Here is a 19,777-nt window from a genome sequence, read left to right on the forward strand (position 1 = left end):
GAGAAAATCGAAGGAAGATACACGCAGAAAGGAACTGTGAAATGAGAGAGCCTTTTATGATGGAAAAGCCAATCAAGTAATTTGCTTGCTTACAACACTGGTTGCTTCTCATGTCCCTCAGAATAAAGGTCAAATGCCTTATCATGCCTTCTGCTGCCTGGCTCTTCATGACCTGGTCTCCTATCTCTCCAGCCTCATCTCTCCTGAGGCCCCCTGTGCATGCTGGGCTCTGGCTTACTGACCATTTCTGTTTCTGGAATGTGCCTTGACCTGTCTGGCCTCAGGACTGGGAGCACGTTGGTGCCTCCGCCAGGAACACGCTCCCCCACCCGCTCTCTCTCCACCCAGTACCTGAAACATGCCTCCTTTATGGGGGCAGCTTCAACTGTTCTCAGCAAATGGAATATTTTTATGATGCCCCCACCCGCCGCGGACTGGGCTTGGCGCTTCTGGGGAAGAATTACACTTTGGCCACACTCCCGATGAGAGCGGACGAGACATCAGCTCACGCGTCCAGACCCGGTCTGAACAGCCCGTGTCCACCAACTCTTTAACTCATTAAGCAACTTTACAGCCACACACTCAGCAATGGGGAAAAAACTACTGACACACGCACCCACCCTGATGAATCTCAAGTATATTATTTTAAAAGAAAAGAGCTAGACACACACAAACACACACACACAAATACAATATTGTACAATTGTGTTTCTATGAAATCCCAATGCAGGCGAAACTAAGGTGATAAAAATCAGTGTTTGAACGGGGTGGGGCTGTTTGGAAGGGGCACGTGAGGGAACTTTCTGGGGGAAAAGAAACTGTCTCTCGTCTTATTTTGGGTTTTGTTTACACGAATGTACGCAATTGTGAAAACACAGCTAATTGGACACAAGAGAAAGAAACAAGATTTAATACTGATTTTCGCTCTTCTTGTGTTTCTCTATGCATTTTCCTCTGGACTAATAATGCATGTGCCCTCAGTGGAGGCTTCTGGAAGTCACCTGTAGCTCTGGCTTTCGCAGGCAGCGTTTCTGGGCAATGTGTACTCCTACACTGCCCCTCTCAGTTGTGACACCCAGTGAGGTTCCAAAGCTGATCTGCGTTGCTACGGACTGAATGTCTGTGTCCCCCCCTCAAAATTCATATGCTGAAACCTACCCCCAAAAGTGATGGCGTTAGGAGGTGGGGCCTTGAGAGGTGATCAGGTCATGAGAGTGGAGCCTCCATGAATGGGATTAGTGCCCTTATAACAGAGACCCCAGAGAGCTCCTTGACCCTTCCACCATGTGAGGACACAGCGAGAAGACACTGGCTATGAACCAGGAAGTGGGTCCCCACCAGACACAGAATCTACCAGCACCTCGATCTTGGACTTGTAGCCTCCAGACTGTGAGAAATCAAGGTTGGTTGTTTGACGCACCTGGTCTACAGTACCTGTAATAACCATCTGAGTTGACTAAGACATTCACTGTCTCAAATAACACCTGAGTTGCCTGCTGGTTAATGCAGCCTTGTTTCCACCATAATTTTGGGGGACAGTGAGTTCCAGTGCTGTTTAAGGAAATGATTCCACTTCCTATTTGATTGAATTTGGGAAATAATTTGGGGTGTCATCTCTGAGATGCGTTTGATCCCTTTTGGGTGATCTTTTCTCTGGGCTCTTGGTAAGTGCTCATTCTGTGCGAGGGCACTCGTTCAGCACACGTGACCTGTCCCACCTGGGCTGGAGGTAGCTAAATACAAACAGGAAGGAAGAAAGGTAGGTAGAAAAAAGATCGATAGAGACATAGATAGATATAGATATGATAAATACACAGCTACGTGCATACATATATAGATGATAGATAGATATGCTAGATACAGACATACATGCATACATAATAGTGATAGAGAGAGAAGATATATAGGGGCAAAAATTTCAGTTCCTCTTAGCATGTCCTTCTCTCCATTCCTCAGCAAAGCACGTTGACTCATAAGCATCACAGGCCCATGTAAGAATGCTCACTGTTGCACAGTGTCCAAAAGCTCTACAGGAAAACCTTACAGACTAAACAAATACCAATAGTCAGCTTTTGTCCTATGGCCAACACGGAAGCCTCACTATTTTAGCCAAATCAGTGGTAACATTCAAGTGACCCTTTAAAAATCTCCAAAACACACAGAGATTTTTAGAGAGAGACGGTGCCCTGCTACCTTGGTCAGCCCATGGCTGTGCATTTATGATGTGAACATCTCTGCCCCAAAGAATCTCTCGCAATCGTCTTTAAAGAAAAGAAAGAAGGAGACAGAAATAAATAACGTGGCATTAATTACCCATCAAGAATTCAAGGGCCCAGCTGTAATGAGGATTTTATATCCTTGCATAAATCTTAAAGTGAATGAGTCAGGGGGCTCAACCCCTAAATGTGGAAGGGATTCAAAAAGAAAACAGCCCCGGGTGAGGTAGACGTTCAGCCACACATTTGTTGCTTGTGAGCAATGGGACTCTAACTCAGGAAACTTAAGGCAAAAGGTAAAAAGGGGGCCCTTGGCTGCTCACACACATGGGAAATCTTGGGTCTTGGCTAGATCCAGAAAGGGAAACGCTTCTGGCTTCATTCAATCTATGTGTGCTCTTCACGGGGTGTCACACATGACCGCTGGCAAGACTCTACTGTGTTCTTCTCACAGTTAGGAGTTCCAATAAAATTGTGTTCCATGTTCCCAGCAGCTCAGTGTAGCCCCAGGATTGGCCCCTGGGAGCCACCCCATCCGCTCACCCCCGAGTGGGAGACGGGCTTGTCAGGACTGAGACGCGGCCCCCACCTGGAGCTGGAGGTCAGCTTCAGTAAAACCAAAGCAGGGTCTGAGAATGGGGACATTGTCCCCAGAGCAACGGCTGATAAAGGATCAAAACCCACTAGGGAGGCCGGGATGTTGGATCTCCTTTCTCCCCGTATTTACCACGTGAAATGGTTGGCACGTGTTTCGCCAATTTTGATGGAAAACACAGACCCTAAAGCTCAGGATGCATGGCCATGCCTGTGAGGGCTGTCAGTGGAAGAGGTGGAGAATTTAACCTGCCGTATTTTATAAGATATTGAGCCCGGAGGATCCTTTACTGCAAAGCTAATGGCTTTGCTCCTTTTCTGTCTTGGTACCAGTGATGTGGAGGGTCTGGGAAGAGATGCATGAAGGAGGAGGGGACGGGACAATCCCCGTCACCTCCCGGCTCCAAGACAGTCTTCCAGTCAACCTCTGCTTGTGAAAGGGCATCTGACAAAGTGACTTCAGAGCCAGACAGAGGGAGGTCACAAATCTGACTCTGCCACTTAGAAGCCACATGATTTCAGGGAAGCCCCTTATCTCAGTTTCCCCCTTCCTCACCGGCAGGAATGCTTGTGGTGAGCACAGGCTCGTGATGCATAGCTGACTAGCACACCCTTCCATGTCTGTCTTATCCTTACTGTCAGTGACATACTCAAGGCAGTAAGAAATTTGAACTGACATGTGAGTATATCGAGGGCAAAAACCTCCTGTAAAAGGCTAGCTAATTTTGCTTTAGAATAGTTCATAGGAACTAGCTAATATTTTCCCAGTACCTATCCTATGCCAGTTAATGTTCTAAACACTTTACATATATTAATCTATTTAAACATCGCAGCAACCCAGGAGGTAGATCCTCTTATTATCTCCTTTTGCATCTGTAAAAAACTGAAGCCCAGAGAGGTAGAATAACTTGCCTGAGGTCACACAGCCAGTAGGAAAAGAGCCAGGATTCAAATTCAGGGAGTCAGGACGCACAGTCTAAGCTCCTCAACGTGATTTAAAGCTGCCTTGAGAATGACTGCTTAACTGATTGCAATTGTTTTTATCCTTTTAAAAAGTCGTGACTATATCAAAATTCCTTTTGGCGCTTTATAAATTACAATTAGATTATAGTAAGTATCTGCTTTCCTTGCAGCCATTTGTATTTCTATCTGTCGTGGATGAAGTTCTACTGATTATAAATGCTATCGATGGTTCCAATAAAGGAGTTGAATCTGACCTTCCACAGGACAAAAAGAATCTCTAACCTCCATATTTTTACATGGTCTTTGTGGCGGGAACAAAGCATGTCTCGGGACTACAGAGATACAATTATTACTGAGGAGGTCATCGAGAAAGACTTAGAGGTAAAACAAAAGGGTTTTGGTAAAGCAAATTAAATTGTCTGTCAGTGATGGAATAGGACTAAATTGCCCATTGTCATCTGCTGAGGCAAGCTATACTTCTGGAATAAAAGTTGGAGAAAAGATTGCACCGCACGATATGAGTCATTGCAAGTTGAATGCATGAGACAGAAGCGCCGAGGGCACAGAACTTCGCTGGGGGCGCAGAGAGAAGCCGAGAGTAGATCAAATCCACATCCTAGGGAGAAAGGCCCTGTGATGGAGGAACACGGCCTTGTGAATGATTATTAATATTCCTCATGCCTCGATAAAAATGTTCTTCTTCCTGAAGTGTCAGTTCAACCACATCCGTCATACCAGGAGCATGTGCCGCATCACCGCGTTGTGCTGTGGCTGAGCAGAGCGGTCAGCTGTGGGCGCTTTAGTAGGGGCTGCAGAGGTGACTCCTGGCAGGTGGTTTAAGGCACAGAGGAAGAAATTCATAAGCATATTTGATCACTTCTACTTCGTCTTCTTTTCTAGAAAACTTCATATTGTGGGATAGCATAAACAGTTCATGAGAGGATGGATTTATGGCACACAGGCCTGCAACACGTGCGTATGTATCCACACACACATATGTGGTACATATGTCTGTATATGTGCAATGGATGCAAGGATGTGTTACGAGATTCCCACCCTCTAGACCGCACCCAAGACTTCCTAGGGGACAGTGGTCACCCTTGTCCCTTTCTGAGACTTACCCTATGCTGCAAAGAACCCCCTTGCCCAAGGATTTGTCCTCTGTTTGGGTCAACCTGTATCCAACAGCAGGTCAATGCTTGGATTCAAAGGCCTCGAGTCAGAGCAGCTCTGAAGGGGTCTCAGTTTGTGTTCCCATGGGACCAGCGGGCACTTGGTCCTGCCCATCTTCCTTCCCGTCCTGAGCCCCCACAGGCTTTGCTCTTGAAGGCACTGGGGCTGGGGAATTGCATGCAAACCTTCGTCTCTCAAGGTCTGTTTCCTAGGGAACACAAGAATTTTTAAAATTTTCTTGGAGTGAAAATTAAGCAATTTCCGCTAATATTTGTATTGTTTTGTATCTTAAGACAGCTTCACAAAGACATGTTGTCTACTATGATCTGCCATCATCTTAGATTTAAATTACGGAATTAATGAGACAACTGAATTATTATTCTGTGATGTTCTTAAAGTGGAAGAGCACTCTAAATTTTGGAATGGATACGAATGAGAGTAAGTGGATAAGAAATTCATCAGAAAAACCAGACGCAGAGTAAGGCTAACATCCCGGAGGCCCTTTAGAAAGAGAGGAGGGAGGAAGGGAGGTGAGAGAGGATGAACCTGAATAAATTTGATGATTCTTTTCTGATATAGAGAGGTTTATGGGTATATATATATATATATATTGGATGATGTGGGTATATTCCTATGATTTTAGAAGGTGGGGCAGTTTGCTTTGTTGTTTCCAGTCCTTTTTTAGCCACACACGTTTGCGGTCTATTCTGGTTAGTCGGGATGCCTGTGTTCCCATTGCTTCTGATTCTCTTGGTTGGTCATGGTGGAGGTTGGCCTTGTTGGGAAGAAAACTGTTCCAAATATGGTGAACAACTGTAAAGTTTGATCTTAACGTTTCAAAATAGAAAATATAAAAATTAAGAGCTCCAAAAGTGATGTCTTTACAGGCAGGTTTCTATTGCTAGTTCTACAAAAGGCCAAGGATTTGTGTTGTAGTATTTTAAACATCGTGAATAGACTGCCCTAGGCCATATGTCGTGTTCCATGGGAGGCATGATGAAAGATCATACACGAGCTCTTAGAAATTCTGACATCACAATAGTAAAACCTTCTCACCAGTGGAGTTTCCCCATTTTGTCACCCTCCTGTACTTCGAAGAGTAGGGAAGACTGTGAATGAGTGGCTAATATTCCATTGAAACACTCCATCAGGGCACAGAAGATAAAGTAATTCAAAGGAGCTTAAAGTTACCTTGTCGTTTATTAAATGCACACACACACACACAGTAAACATGGAAAGGCTCTCTAGAGAGAAATGTGAGAAAAGAAATTTATGCCTCTGAAATTTCTTAAAAGAATGCTTTTATATTGTTAAGTTTCCACGAAGACCTTAAGAATTCCCAAAGCTGACGACTCGAATACCTTACTGCACTGCTTTACGAACAGAATAACATTAGACATACAATGTGGATGCCTTAAGTAACCCTTCCAATCCTGTGTCGTCTTTTGACATGTAGATGAACAGGGCAGTGGAATACTTGATCACTGACTTCCCACCGGTGAGTAAAGCACAGAGAAAAATAAGAGTGTTGTAAGAGGTCAGGTCACCCCTCCCATCCACTCTGGGACGGGCAATGGGGACGGTTAGTCACATGACCACGATACAGCGTCAGGAGTTGCTTAGACGCATCACTTCTTACTGTCTTGCTCTAGAGTTGTGCTAAAGCCTTGGTGGAGACGGTCTTATTTACTGTGACTGTGGACCATGTTGATGCTTAAGAATTTCATTAACTCTGCCTTTGACTGTTGAGAAGGGTCATGGGACAGAGCCCGAGTGACGCAGGTGGAAAGGGCCCTGGGCTGTCTTCAGAAGCATCTGCAAGTCCTTGCGGTGTCTACACTGGGAACACCGAGCTGTTTCACTGGAGGAACACCACCTGGATCACTCTGCATGACCACTGGGTCAGGAATGCTATTTGTCCACACTTCAATTGCCTGTGTCCAAATCCGTTTTACATCACGAGTGGATAAATTGAAGGAAGAAAATCTTTTTTAAACCAACCCAACTAGATGAAAAACAGAACGTATTCTCCAAGGAGAGGCATAATTACCCCCATTTTAAAAGGACTTCAAGACATCCATCCATTCATTCATTCATTCAGCGGTGCTCTGATTCCTGCTCTGTACCAGATGTTTTCTGAGCAAGGAGCATCCAACAATGAACACAGGTCCTTCCTAGGAGAACTCAGGGCCTACAGGCACATCCTAGGTCACTGAGTCAGGCCCACCAGGAACAGGGAGCAGACGTGCAATGCCTAGTGTCCCCCTATAGCACAATGTCTCCCACACTAAGTAATGCTCCATGGGTACCAGTCACAGCTAACGTCTACTAAGAGGTTCACATGGGCCTGGCATGCTTTTGAGCACTTATGACTATTGATCCACTGGTTCCTCACAAGAATCCTAGAAAGTAGAGGCTATTACTGTCTTCATTTGACAGAGGAAGAAACTGAGACACAGGGAGGTTAAGTAACGCTAAAAACCACACAGGTCAAAGGTAGCAGGGCCAGTATTTGAATCAAGGCAGTCAGGCTGGACACTGCAAGGCATCGCTGCTCATACTGCTATGAGGATGCCCTGAGGAGGTTTTCTGTACCACCCCAGATCTCAAGGCTGTGGAGATAACTATGATATACTTCCTGCCTTCAAACTCCTCACAGTGTAGACTAGCTGTGTTATTCAGGGCTCTCCCAGGACACAGAACCAGAAGGATGTAGAATATACGTATGTGTAGAGAGAGAAATTGATTTATTATAAGGAATTGGCTCAGGTCATTATGGAGGCCAAGAAGCCCTAGGAGCTGCAGTTCATAAGCTGGAGACCCAGGAAAGCCGAGGTTTCTGTCCTTCTTCCTCGTAGGAGGTCAGTGTTTTTGTTCTGTTCAGGCCTTCAGCTGATTGGATGAGGCCCACCCACACTGGGAAGGGTGATCTGCTTCACTCAGTCCACTGACTCAGATGTTAATGTCATCCAAAACACCCTCACAGACACGCCTAGACTCAGGTTTGACCAAATATCTTTGCATCCCACAGTCCAGTCAAGTTGACACATAAAATTAACCAACACATTGGGCTACCAAGCCCGCAAATGCTGGGCAGCCTAAGTGGAGGGCACGAACTTCACCACTATGTCACCGGGCTGGCCCCAGTATTCTGGATGTTTTTAATACTTAGAGCCACTAGGCAGGAGAGGATGAGAGGAATCACAGGAAGGAGGTGTTGTCATTTCCTGAGATGGAGAAGACTGTGGAAGGAGAGATTTGGGGAAAATTGGGAATTTATCTTTGGACACTATATGTCTGAGGTATCTGTTAGATAACCAACGGCAACACCAAGGAGACAGTGAGGGGTGAAAGTCTGGGGCTGAAGGAGAGGTCTGGCTGGAGATACAAATTTAGATGCTTTGGAGGAGAAGAAGGAACACTTAATGCCGTGGGCGGGAGGGGATCACGGAGAAGAACAGCCCCAGGACTGAGCCGAGAGACGAGAGGGAAAAATGAGGGACGTGAAGAAGGACACAGGGTCCCGGGAGAAGAACCAGGGAGCATGCTTCCAGATGGCGTGGAAAGGGAGAATCTTCAAAAGGAAGAAATGACTGTCTGTGCCCAATGCCACACGCTGGGTCAAGTGACACGAAGATGCAGACCTCATCGCTGGATTAGCAACACTGATGTTGAAGCTGACCAGAGCAAGAGCTGTCGGAGGACAGAAGCCTGGTTTGGGGGATTTCAAATAGAAGGAGAGTGACTGCAGAGGGCGAGGATAGTAGATGGAACCACGAGGAACTGATCAGACAAGCAGCCGGTGAGAGACAGGGAAAGAGTTTGAAAAACGGAAGAAGATGAAGTGACTCACTATGACGAACCGGAAGATGGTGGTCTCAGAATAAAGGAGCGAGGACGAGGCAGGAGGGGGGTCACAGCATCTCCCAGGGCTGCAGCCTGCCAGCTATAGCCTAAGACACCATCTTTGGATTTGGCGACTATAGCATGACTCGTGATTTTTAAGAGAGTGGTTCTATTAGTAGAGGGAGCCAATTGTGTGGGAAAGGAATATCTGGGAAGTGGGAAGGCAGAACTCAACAGCTTAGTCTGTTTCAGGAAATTTAAGAGAAATCTAAGAGAAAAGAAGCAGTGTCCTGGCATTGAGCTCACAAAAACCATTACTTTGTATATTATAAGATGCATATTTTTTCGTATTTTGATAGCTCTGAAAGCAGAACGCATCTTACAATCAAAGGGATTTTGGAGTGTTAATTGGCAGCATTTTTTAATTCTATGTGGTACATAACATAATGCTGTATTTTATCATCAATATTGCCTTAGATTTCATAAAAGATGGGTGTATAACAAGTGACTAAGCCAAGGAGAGGAAACTATGTAAGTGGATATCAAGGTGCGAGAGAAGGAAGTAGAAGGAGATTGTTTGCACAGCATTGCCTTTCAGTAAATATTTGCTGAGTGAGGGAGGTGAAAATATTGATAGATGCAGAGAGAGTGAATTTTTAGTTATAATCCTGTGTCCGGGACTACAAGGACAGAGACAAGAAGGGGCACATAGACAAGAGAACAAGGGGTGCTTAGAGGACGGAGGGTACAGTGAAGTGGCCTGGCTTGAAGTGAGGGAGATGGAGATGGAAGAGAGGGGAGTGTCATTGGAGAGAGGGCAGGTCCTGGTCAGGGCCGGGGCCAGGGTGTGTGCCTTGAGTGGAATCTAGAAGTCAGGCATAGGCTGAGGTCGTGGGCGTGGAGGAAACCCATAAACCTTGAATGCAGGGTGTTGGGAGGGCAACTGACATGCACACTGGTGGACAAGGGCGGGGAATACTGGAGGAAAACAAGGTCAAAGTCCTCGAAGACACAGGGGAGGGACCCCAAATGTAGAGAATGGCAGGAATGAGGATGGGAGGAAGTTGAGGAGCTTTGAGAGGGGAAAGAAAAGAATACGGAAGAAGGTGGCTAAGGCAAGAAAGAAAACCTATGCTGTTAGGCACCTGCTCCACCCTCTGCTGGGACTGGACGACTGAGCGTGGTCTCACCGCTGTTGCTCATGGAAACCTGTGGCAGGGTTCTCATCTCCAGATTGCAGATGAGAAAACAGAAGCTCACAGAAGCTGTGCAGACTAATATTGTGTAGTAACTCAGCATTCGAGGTTTCTCTCTCCTAGGAAGTCCCTGTGTCCTGAGAACTTTCCTACTGAGTCAACTCTGCTGTGACATAGTCCAGAGGTGTCAGGAACCCAGCTTACAGATGGGAGTCACTCTTCAGACTCCGTGGTACTTTCTCAAAGGGGCCTCGTATCCATCAACCATGTTCAGGCCACAACCTGCCTGGAGGTGCTGCCACAAAGCTAGAGACAGCCAGGAACAGGGCAGGTGGCCTCTCTTTTCTTTAATGGCTCCAACTGTGTTTTCTGCCAGCTGCGTGGATGGGACTGAAAGGGAATGAAGGCAGATGCCCCTGCCCCATCCTCCTCTGTCCAGACCCCTCCCTGCCAGACCCTCATTAACCAGGCCTCCCTCTGCAGGGCAGACACCTGCTATAAGCATCCCTAAGAGCCCCAGGCTGCCAGGGAAGGAAGAGGGGATCTTTGGGAATGACTACCTGGAAGCAGGAAGCTGATCATCACGGCTGGGCATGTGGATATTCAGGGCTCCTTGGTCTACCTGAGGCACTGAGTAGCATTCATACTGAACACAAGACCATGTTCGAGATGTCCCTGTGTACAAGAGTCTGCGTGTCGCGGTCATTTCTGCCACAATGGAACAAGTCGTTGTTGGTACATTGTCTGAGAAGCAGCTGGTCTGCTCTGCTCATTATCCCCAAATGCTCTTCTGCCTCAGGCAGTTCATGTTTCGCATGAGTCAACATTTGGTTGAAATGTTTTCCTCCTTGCCTGGTATTTTTACTTCCGTCATGCCGGGTAACCTCACAACTACCTTCGACGAGTCCTAGTTTCAGGGGCCGTGAAGCCAAAATGATCCATTAAAGATCGTGTAGACCGCAGCTGGCAGAATCTGGGTCCTTCTTGATCCAAAACCCTGGGCTTTAGACCAGACAGTATTGCCTCTCATTAATTATGGTCCAGTACTTCTTGGCCACCTTCCATTGCTCAATCATGAATGCTGATGGTCAAGCCATCAAAGGAATTAGGAAGAAATCAGTTGTACTGTGTTCCTGGAAGCTGGAAATACAGGATGCAATCAACAAAGCATCCAAAGTTCAAATTAGTGAGGATGTTAAATAATAAGATGCTCTATGCTTAATAAAAATGATCATCTTGTGCAATTTCAGTGAAAACTGTTCCCATTTACAGTTCACCGAAACCAGCTTAACTCCACACTCACATCTAAGGATTATCCATGAGTCACAGTCAAATGTGAAAGTTTCAGTTAAGGACCCACAAATACAGGCTACGCCTGCTTATTTTCTTGCTTATAATGTTTCTTTGGTCTACCTGTTATGAAATAACCTAAGGAGTATTCATATGTAAATAAAACTGAGAATCTAAGTGCCAGCTCTGCCCTGATACCCCTGGTACTGTCCTCTCGGTCTGCCGCACACGGGACATGCCTGGAACCTTGATTTCTCTGTTCACTTGCTGCCGTCTTAGAGTCTTCGCCCCGCTTTGCTAGATATGCACGGAGGGCAGGAGAGCAATTCTGTCTTGGATTCATTCTCAAGGCGGTGGAGGATCTGGGCCCCGCGGGAGGTGGTCAGAGAGTGAGGGGGTACAAAAGCTGACGCCATCTCATCTGGACAGAAGAGACTGTAAGTCACTGCATCTCGCAGGAGTGAAGATGCGGATGTGCAGGCCGAGGCGAGGTCACTGGGAGAAAGTGAGAAATTTGATGCAGATGTGATGTACGTCTACACAGGACACATCTGTCACCATTTTACAGAAGGCGCAAGAAACACGAGTTGCCCAATTCACTCGAGGTCGGAAGAAAACCCAGGGTATGAATCTCCAGGCTTTTGTACCACACGCCGATGGGCCTTCTCAAATGACAATAAAGCTAGTTCCCAATAGAAAACGGGCCGTGACTGGGGGCAGTTTCTCGTTTATCCTCCACCTGGGTGCCTCTCTGTGAGAGATGTTTTCTGGGCACAAATAGATTCCCTTTCAAGTTTCTTCTCCTCACCTCCAATGACTGCACCCTGTAGCCTTGAAGACGAACGGCTGGAGGCTGGAGCATGACTGGAATCTATTTGGCCACTGGAAACAGATACTAAGCATCTAAGAAAAATGACCTTCTAGCTCCCTTCTGACTGCTGTTCCACTAACAGGAATATGTAAGACTAGTGTATGTGTGTATTTGTCTTCTTAAATAGCCTTTCAAATTTAAAAAGTATATATGAGGTATCTAAAAATTTTAAGGAAAAGGACACACTATTTCCTAACCCAGAAGTAAAGACTGCTCGGGGAGACGGTAATGTGATAAAGGAATTCACAGGCTGCAGTCTGCTTCCAGTTTCAGCGAGATCTCCAGAGGACGAAGTAAACAGATAAAAACAGCTGATGATCAAGTGGAGGCAGGAGACCCCCCAGCGACCGGCGGATGTGTTTTATCATATGACGGCGGCAAGCACATGCTCCAGAACAGAAACGAACATTATTCTGTGGTTCTTAGCCACCGTTGTTCTGTGATCAGATGATAACCCTTTCAAGTAAAATGTCTCTGTTTAAAAATTCTTTACTCTTCATTAGTTTTTTTAAAGTCAAATGTGCATACATACTCACAATTATATGTACATGTATCAAAGGCCCATTGAAAGCATGTGTTTTAATACCAGGCGTAAGCTGCTCAAGCTTCTGAAACTGTCATGACCTTCTGATAATTCACACATCACGAGCCCAACAGAAGGAGCCCTCTCTCCTGGCAGGGGTGCTGACGGAGAACCCAGCACGGAGGCTGAGACCCGCCCTCAGAATCCTCCATCCCTGGGCTGCCTTCTGCTGAGTCAAGAATCATTCAGAGCTTCCCCTTCTGGAGCATCCCACCCTCTAAAATACCTTCCCAACTGCTCCCTTCTCCTTCTTAAATCCCTTCAAGTTTTCGTTCCGTTAGTCAGTTGTTCTCAAATTTAATTCTCCCCAAACACACGTGGGAGATGAGACACACTCCCGGTGACCAGGGTGGCCCCTACACGAGCTTTTCCCTCAGGACGTGCATGGGGGGGACCCCTGCCCCATCCCACTCACCTCCCAGCCACCATCAGAACCTTCCTGCAGTGGTGGAGAGAGCATCCAGGTGCAGGCCTGTTTTAAAATGTAAGTTTTATTATTATTCAGGGATGTGAGGCCACCAGATCAGGAGATGACTGCCACCAAAAAGAGAGCTTGCTCCTCACAGTTCCAAGAGGAGGGGCACGCCACACCCCTCAGGGCCCTATGGGGAAGCACCAGGGCCATTGAGAAGCAGGGGAGAGGGAGAAAGGTGGGCTAGAGCCTGTGTGTGGTTTCTGGGTGAGGCGGGATGAGCAGCTTTGGATTGTCTCGTTTAAATAATTTCAGTGGGCTTTGGGGCATAGGAGCTGCTCCTAGTGGCCTCATCCCGGGGCCTGGGGTCATCAGGGTAGAGGGACAGAGGCCCAGAGTGAGAAAGCCCCATAGGGGAGGCGATTGGGGTGTGGGCTCCGGACTGGTGGGTTTGCACATGAAAGGTGCGCTTGCTGGAAGGGGAGTCTTTTGCCACCTTTAGGAATCAGCCAACCCTGGGAGGGGCAGACTCTCCCAGGTCAACAAGGGCCCAAGAGTGAAAGCATCAGAAAATACAGAAAACAAAAATATGATTAATACAAAGCCTGCGTGCCTTTGAGCAACCCACCTCACCCAGCTAGGACCAGGGTGGAGGAGAATCGCTCTGCTTAATCCTGGGAATTCAGAAAGAAATAAAGATTCCTTAATATGCATTAAGCCAGACAGCCTGGAAGTTTATTCTGCGTATAAATCACTGAGTGATCTTGTTAAAATTGTTTCTGATTTAGTAGGAGGGATGGGGTCAATCAGTCTGTGTTTCTAACAAGCCCCCAGATAATGCCGGGGTGGCTGGTCATGGACCACGCAAATGTGAAGGCGGTCGACCATAACTATGCTTCTCGGATTTTTCGGGCATGTTCACTCGTGAAATAAAGACTAGGAATATTATTTAATGTGTGCAAATGAGCTGTAGACTGACTTGCTTGCACTAAGACAGTTACAACTAAGGCTTTTTTCTGTACAAGCCAATTTCTATCCTTGAATGAGATATGATCTCACCATAGGGTTCACCCGATGAGAATTGGCCCAGGAACCTTATTAATTCTCAAGAGACAAGCATGCCAGTTGTGCACCTGAGACTCATGGGGTTCTAGGCCCAGGGGCAAGAAAGAAGCAGGTCTGCAAGATGGATGGATCGGAAGGAAGTTTGAGACAGTGTGTCTGTTCCGACGTTAAAATCAGGAATCTAAATCAACCCTGGGATCGACTCAGCAAAAGTAGAAACTTGAGCATATTTTCAAATAATCCCAATAATCTCGACCAGACATGACCTGGGGTTGACCTAGGTAGTCATGAATAAGAATACAAAACTAAATTTAAGGATTAACTCCCAAGAAAAGGCTTGGGGAAAGAGAGGAGAGGAGAATGAGGTTGGGTGGGGGAGCTATTCACAAGGACGAATTAATTGTGAGTTTGAGATGAGAATGAGTTAGCATTTGGACAAAGACTCAATCTGTCGAAAAGACAACTATGATTCCCGTTAAGAAAATAAAACAACATAGACGAAGTGAGCCGTGGAACACGCAGCTCAGTTTAACTCTAAGCCACCGCAGTGACATCTCTCGCCCTCTCTCCTGATCAAAGACACTGCAATATTCATGTTCAAATAACAGGTTTTAGGGTTCTAGGAATGACAGGAACTTTGTGGGAAAATAGTGCAGCTCAGAATCCTTAGAAGAACATACACCTGACTTTCAAAATGCTTCAGAAAAAAAAAAATTACAACAAACTGGCTCAATGACCAAAGAGAGGCGTTTCTTCTATTTGTCATTAAAAGCAGAAACGCTGTTGGCACAAGAGGAACCAACACAGCTCCCTGTAAATCATCAGTAGCCTGCCTCTTCCCCAAACAGCTATTCAGAAGCACAGCATGAATCTGCTGTTCAATCTTGACACTTTTGCGGTGAGAACAACGTCCCGCCCACAGCCCACCCACTTCTGCTGAACCCTGTCCGTTGTGACCATCCCTCTGCTCAGCCCTTTCCTTCCCAGCTCTGTCGTATGGCCCCCTGGAAGACGAGTGGGACGTCTAGACTTAGCCAGACTCGGTGCAGACAAGTCCATGCAAGCAGAAGGAGAGACTCTCCCGGTAAATGTTCTGAAATGAACCACGAGCTCTGCAAGCTCACGGAATAGGCCGTTTGCCTAGACTCTCAGTGTTTCACTGGTCTTGTTTTTGAAAGTCATAGTGCTGGGCACCCAGCTGGGTTGTCCCATCTTCATAGACTCTGGGAGGAGGCCACACCATCAAGGTGATGGTCCCGTTCCTCTGTTTGACCCTCAGTGTGTGACAGCGAGTGGAGTGTGCGTGCATTTGTGTGAAAACACTTCCTTTCTATAATATTTGTATCATGTTGCGTGCAGCACACTCTTCTTTCTGATCAAGATCAACTCCCTCCACTCCCAATGAAAGTCATTCCTGCTCATCATTCAAGACTAAGCCTAAATGTCATTTCCTTAACAAGTGCACTCAGGACACTCAAACCAAAGTTGGACTTTCGGTAAACTATCTCGTTGCACCTGGCCTGTTCCTTTGCAAAGTTTAATACACTTTACAATAGTATGTCCATTTGAGTTTTTACTTGTTTAACACCTACAAACTCCCTGAGGACAGAACTGTAACTGGTTTTTTATTGACAGATATCTTACCCGTATCACGTGCTTAACTTCCAGAGGCCAGCTCAGGAATATCTGTTGGATGAGTACATGAGAGAGAAAGAGAGAGTGAGTAAATAAAAATGATCTCATACAGTGTAGAAAATGCCATTGTGATTATCACCGTTACAACTTTTATCAGCACTATTCTAATTTTGGGTTCAGGTTTTATTAATAACTTGCAAATGACATTCTCTAAGTCGACAGTAAATAGCACCATTTATTCAATATTAGTAATGTTTCTAACCTGAAGGGATCATTTCTTCCTATTCCAGTTAATTTCTAGCGGTACATGACATTTCTCTAGATATACGCAGGGACAGATTTTGTATCTCGTTAAGTTTTAGCTAGGAATATTTTCCATCTCTCGTCAGTTTGACTTTCCTAGCTATGCTGGATACTAAGAACCGTGTTTAACATAAATCATAATAAATCATAAATATGCATTAGCTTCCAACTTTGCGCCAGCCCATGCTGCATCCCTGGCCCTGGGCAGGATGAGCACTTTATGTTCTCCTTCCAAACCCCTTCCACTCTCCTCCACCAGGGCTCCTCCAACCCTACCCCAGGCCCCTCGCTCCCCTTGACCTCCCCAAGGGGTCTGTCCCTCCTGTTGCTCAGCCCTACACACACAAGCAAGGCAAAACTGGGGAGGCAGGAGAGAAGACAGGATGGATGACAAAAGAAAATAAACAGAAAAACAAGACCATACGAGCTGAACAAACCCCACTGGAGACTAACACAAAATCTTGAAGGTGTGTCAGCATCTTAAACGGGGAGGCAGATGCGAACCAAAAATGTTTCTTTCTCCTTCAGTTATCACGCCCTTCCCAAATAGTGTGAACCATTCCGTTCACCTCAGGCGAAACTTAGGGTTGGTCCGAAGGAAAGCGGAACCCCGGCCAGGAGGTCAGGGGTAGCTTTATAGCTCATTAAAATCAACAGGATTAATGGTGGGCATTAGCAACCAGGATGCAGGCTTCTTCTGGGAAACATCACACTTCCAGACTTGATAGATTTTGTTCCTCCTCTTCTCATCTGCGTGGACTCGCTGCAGTTGGCCTTGCACTAAAGCTGTGGTTCTCAACCTTGGCTGCCTGCTGGAATCAGCTGGAAAGCTTTGGAAACTCCCAGGAGGAAAAGTCCAGGAGACACCACAGACCAAATAAATCAGAGTCCCCTGGGCCCTGAGAGGAGTCCATGTTAATGCTTTGCAGGGTCCGGTTCACAATCACAGCTGAGCTCTACTGACAAGGGTCAACTCAGAGGCAAGATGGAAGGGGCAACGCTCTATTTAAAATAAGACCACTAATAGTGTCATTTTTTAAAGGTTTTATCTAGGGAAAATAAAGCATATGTTCAATTCTTCTCTTTTCCTCTTAGGATAAATTTTGTTTTTTTAGAGTGACTGTAACATCCACCATTTTACTCTACACGGAACTTTTCTGTTTTCCTGCTCAGTTTTACAGGACCTCTGTCCTACAGCTATAATTTTATATGATGCCTTGCTGGCATCGGCAGAGCAAAAGCATTATATGTAGTTTCTCGTGCCAAAAGTTGTAGAAAGTTTTGTAGAACTATGGAAGGGGAGAGAGCAAGAGGTTTGAAATCATAACATTTTTATCTGCATTTTTTTTCCTCCTTTACACTGGTTGCTGTTACTTTAAAATTCTTTTGGCGTTTAACTGGCAATAAACCGGGCAAAACAAACTGTTCCTTCCCTTAGATTGTGCAATTTTTATTGCTCTGTTTCAAAGCCACCAAATAAGCCTTTTAGAAAAATGCCTGTCTAACCAGCTTCTGTTTGTAAAGCAGTGGGGCTATTAGCTGATAAACCTCAGGGTGAAGTGGTGGTTTTCCATGTGCCTCAAGTTTTTCAAAGATAATTTAGAGACAATCTGAAGTTAAGTGACATTGATGACACTAGTTCCTAAACCAGACAATTGCACGGAACTGAATCAAAGACAACTGAGCTCCTTCGGAACTCAGCGGTCACGTAGACGCTCCAGCAAATGCAGAAGTCAGCGGGACCTCAGTGAGTGTGCTGTGGCTGCCGCCAAAGGAACGGGGGTGGAATGATCTGTTTACATGATAATTGGGGCAGCCAGTGGCCAGAGAAAACTTTTGCAGGCTAGATCGGATAACCCATGTTTGATTCCATAGGCAATGCTGTCCAACGGGAATGTTGAATTCTATTTTCGCTGACGTGAGGCCGTGCTTCCGGTTTTCACATCTTCTCTAAACAACTCACTTAGACCTAAAATACTTAGGGGAGTGAGCCAGCGCCGCGTGGTGAGCTGCATTCCAACGTATTACTCAGGCAGAAAAAAAAAAACAAGATTTCATAGCTGTAAATATTTAAACATTTAAAGATGAAATTTGAAGAATTCAAGGATTCTTATCCTTCTCAGGGCATATATATTTTTTTGTAATATGTTTCACTTCCAAGGCAAATAGAGCAATAAATTCCATCTTCAAATAACTTTTGGGTTGTTTTTCATGTTTCCTCACTGCCTTCTTTATTTTTGTGGTCACAGCAGAGACCTAAATGGAAAGGTTATCATTCTCCATTTGGGACCACTCAAAATAGCTTCCCGATACCCCACGGTCACCCTTCCTCCAGAGTTTCCTGTCTCCTGTCTCTTATTATACAATGCAATAAGGATCATTTTTCTCTAATATCTCTTTATTGCATGACCACCTTCATCGAGAACACTATAACAATCACAATGGCATTTAACTTTATGGCACATTTCCTGCACATTGGATACTTTGCTAAGTACATTTATTCAATACGACGTTAAAGAATTTATAGGAAGCATTTATTATGTGATTGTACTGTCTCACCACTAAGAATCTAAGTCAGCTTAAGTAATAGCCAAATATCACACCGCTAGAAAGTAAAGCCCAGCCTGCTCTATTAAAAATCTCCCAATTTACTATGTTGAAATCTGTCCATTTCTCCCTGTACCTTCGACAGCGTTGCCTTCCATTCTTTATTATTTGATGCACCTAAGCTCAGTTATGTCTTCCCCGGGAAAGTGAAGTGTTTATGTTATGTAAGGACCCTCTTCATCTTTAGTATTGGTTCCTGCCCTCAAGTCTCTTTTGCCTGATATAATAGTATTATGCCAGCTTTCTTTTATTAAGTTTCTATCTAATGTGAGTGTGTGTAGACATTTAAAATAAATGCAAATATAAAAGGATACACACACATACATCAGTTTACAAGAAAAAAATTTTCAAGGCTCAAATTTTCTAAATTCCATAATTTGGATGCAACTCTTGTAAATAACAATTAGCTAGATGTTTTTAAATATAGTATGAAAATATTTGCATTTTAACCAGAATGTTTGGTCCATTCCCATTGAATATTGCAGCAGAGAGTGCTAATTGCACACAGCAGCCTGCTCCACTTCTTCTCGGACTCATGAAACCCCCTCTTATGCCCTCATTGAGCTGCATGTCCTTGGGCTTCCCTTCAGCTAAGTGTGACTGAGCCCCAGCCAATGGAATGTGACTGTGACTGAGCCCTGGCCAATGGGATGTGAGTATGACTGAGCCCTGGCCAATGGGATGTGAGCAAAAGAATGCAAGCAGCTCCCAGGTAACTGGTCACAGCCTCAGAAAGGAAGCCTGGGTCTCTACTGCTGACCCTGTTCTTGCTGACTCCAAAGTGCTGACATCTGAGCAGGTACCTTGGAGCCAGTGATGCAGGCCAAGAGGAGAGGAAGACAGAGCCGCCAGTAGCCTTGCCCATCGCCCAAGACTGTTACAACAGACAGAAATACTGCTCCCTCTGTTATAGAAGCTCAGCCTGCCCTTCAGTCAGTACACTGTGATAACCGATATATTTGAATATATCTAACCATCTCATGTTGTGCTTTTCTATTTTTACCATTTATATTGTAACTCTTT

The sequence above is a fragment of the Equus przewalskii genome, chromosome 30 (genome assembly GCF_037783145.1).
Source record: "Equus przewalskii isolate Varuska chromosome 30, EquPr2, whole genome shotgun sequence".
NCBI lineage: Eukaryota > Metazoa > Chordata > Mammalia > Perissodactyla > Equidae > Equus > Equus przewalskii.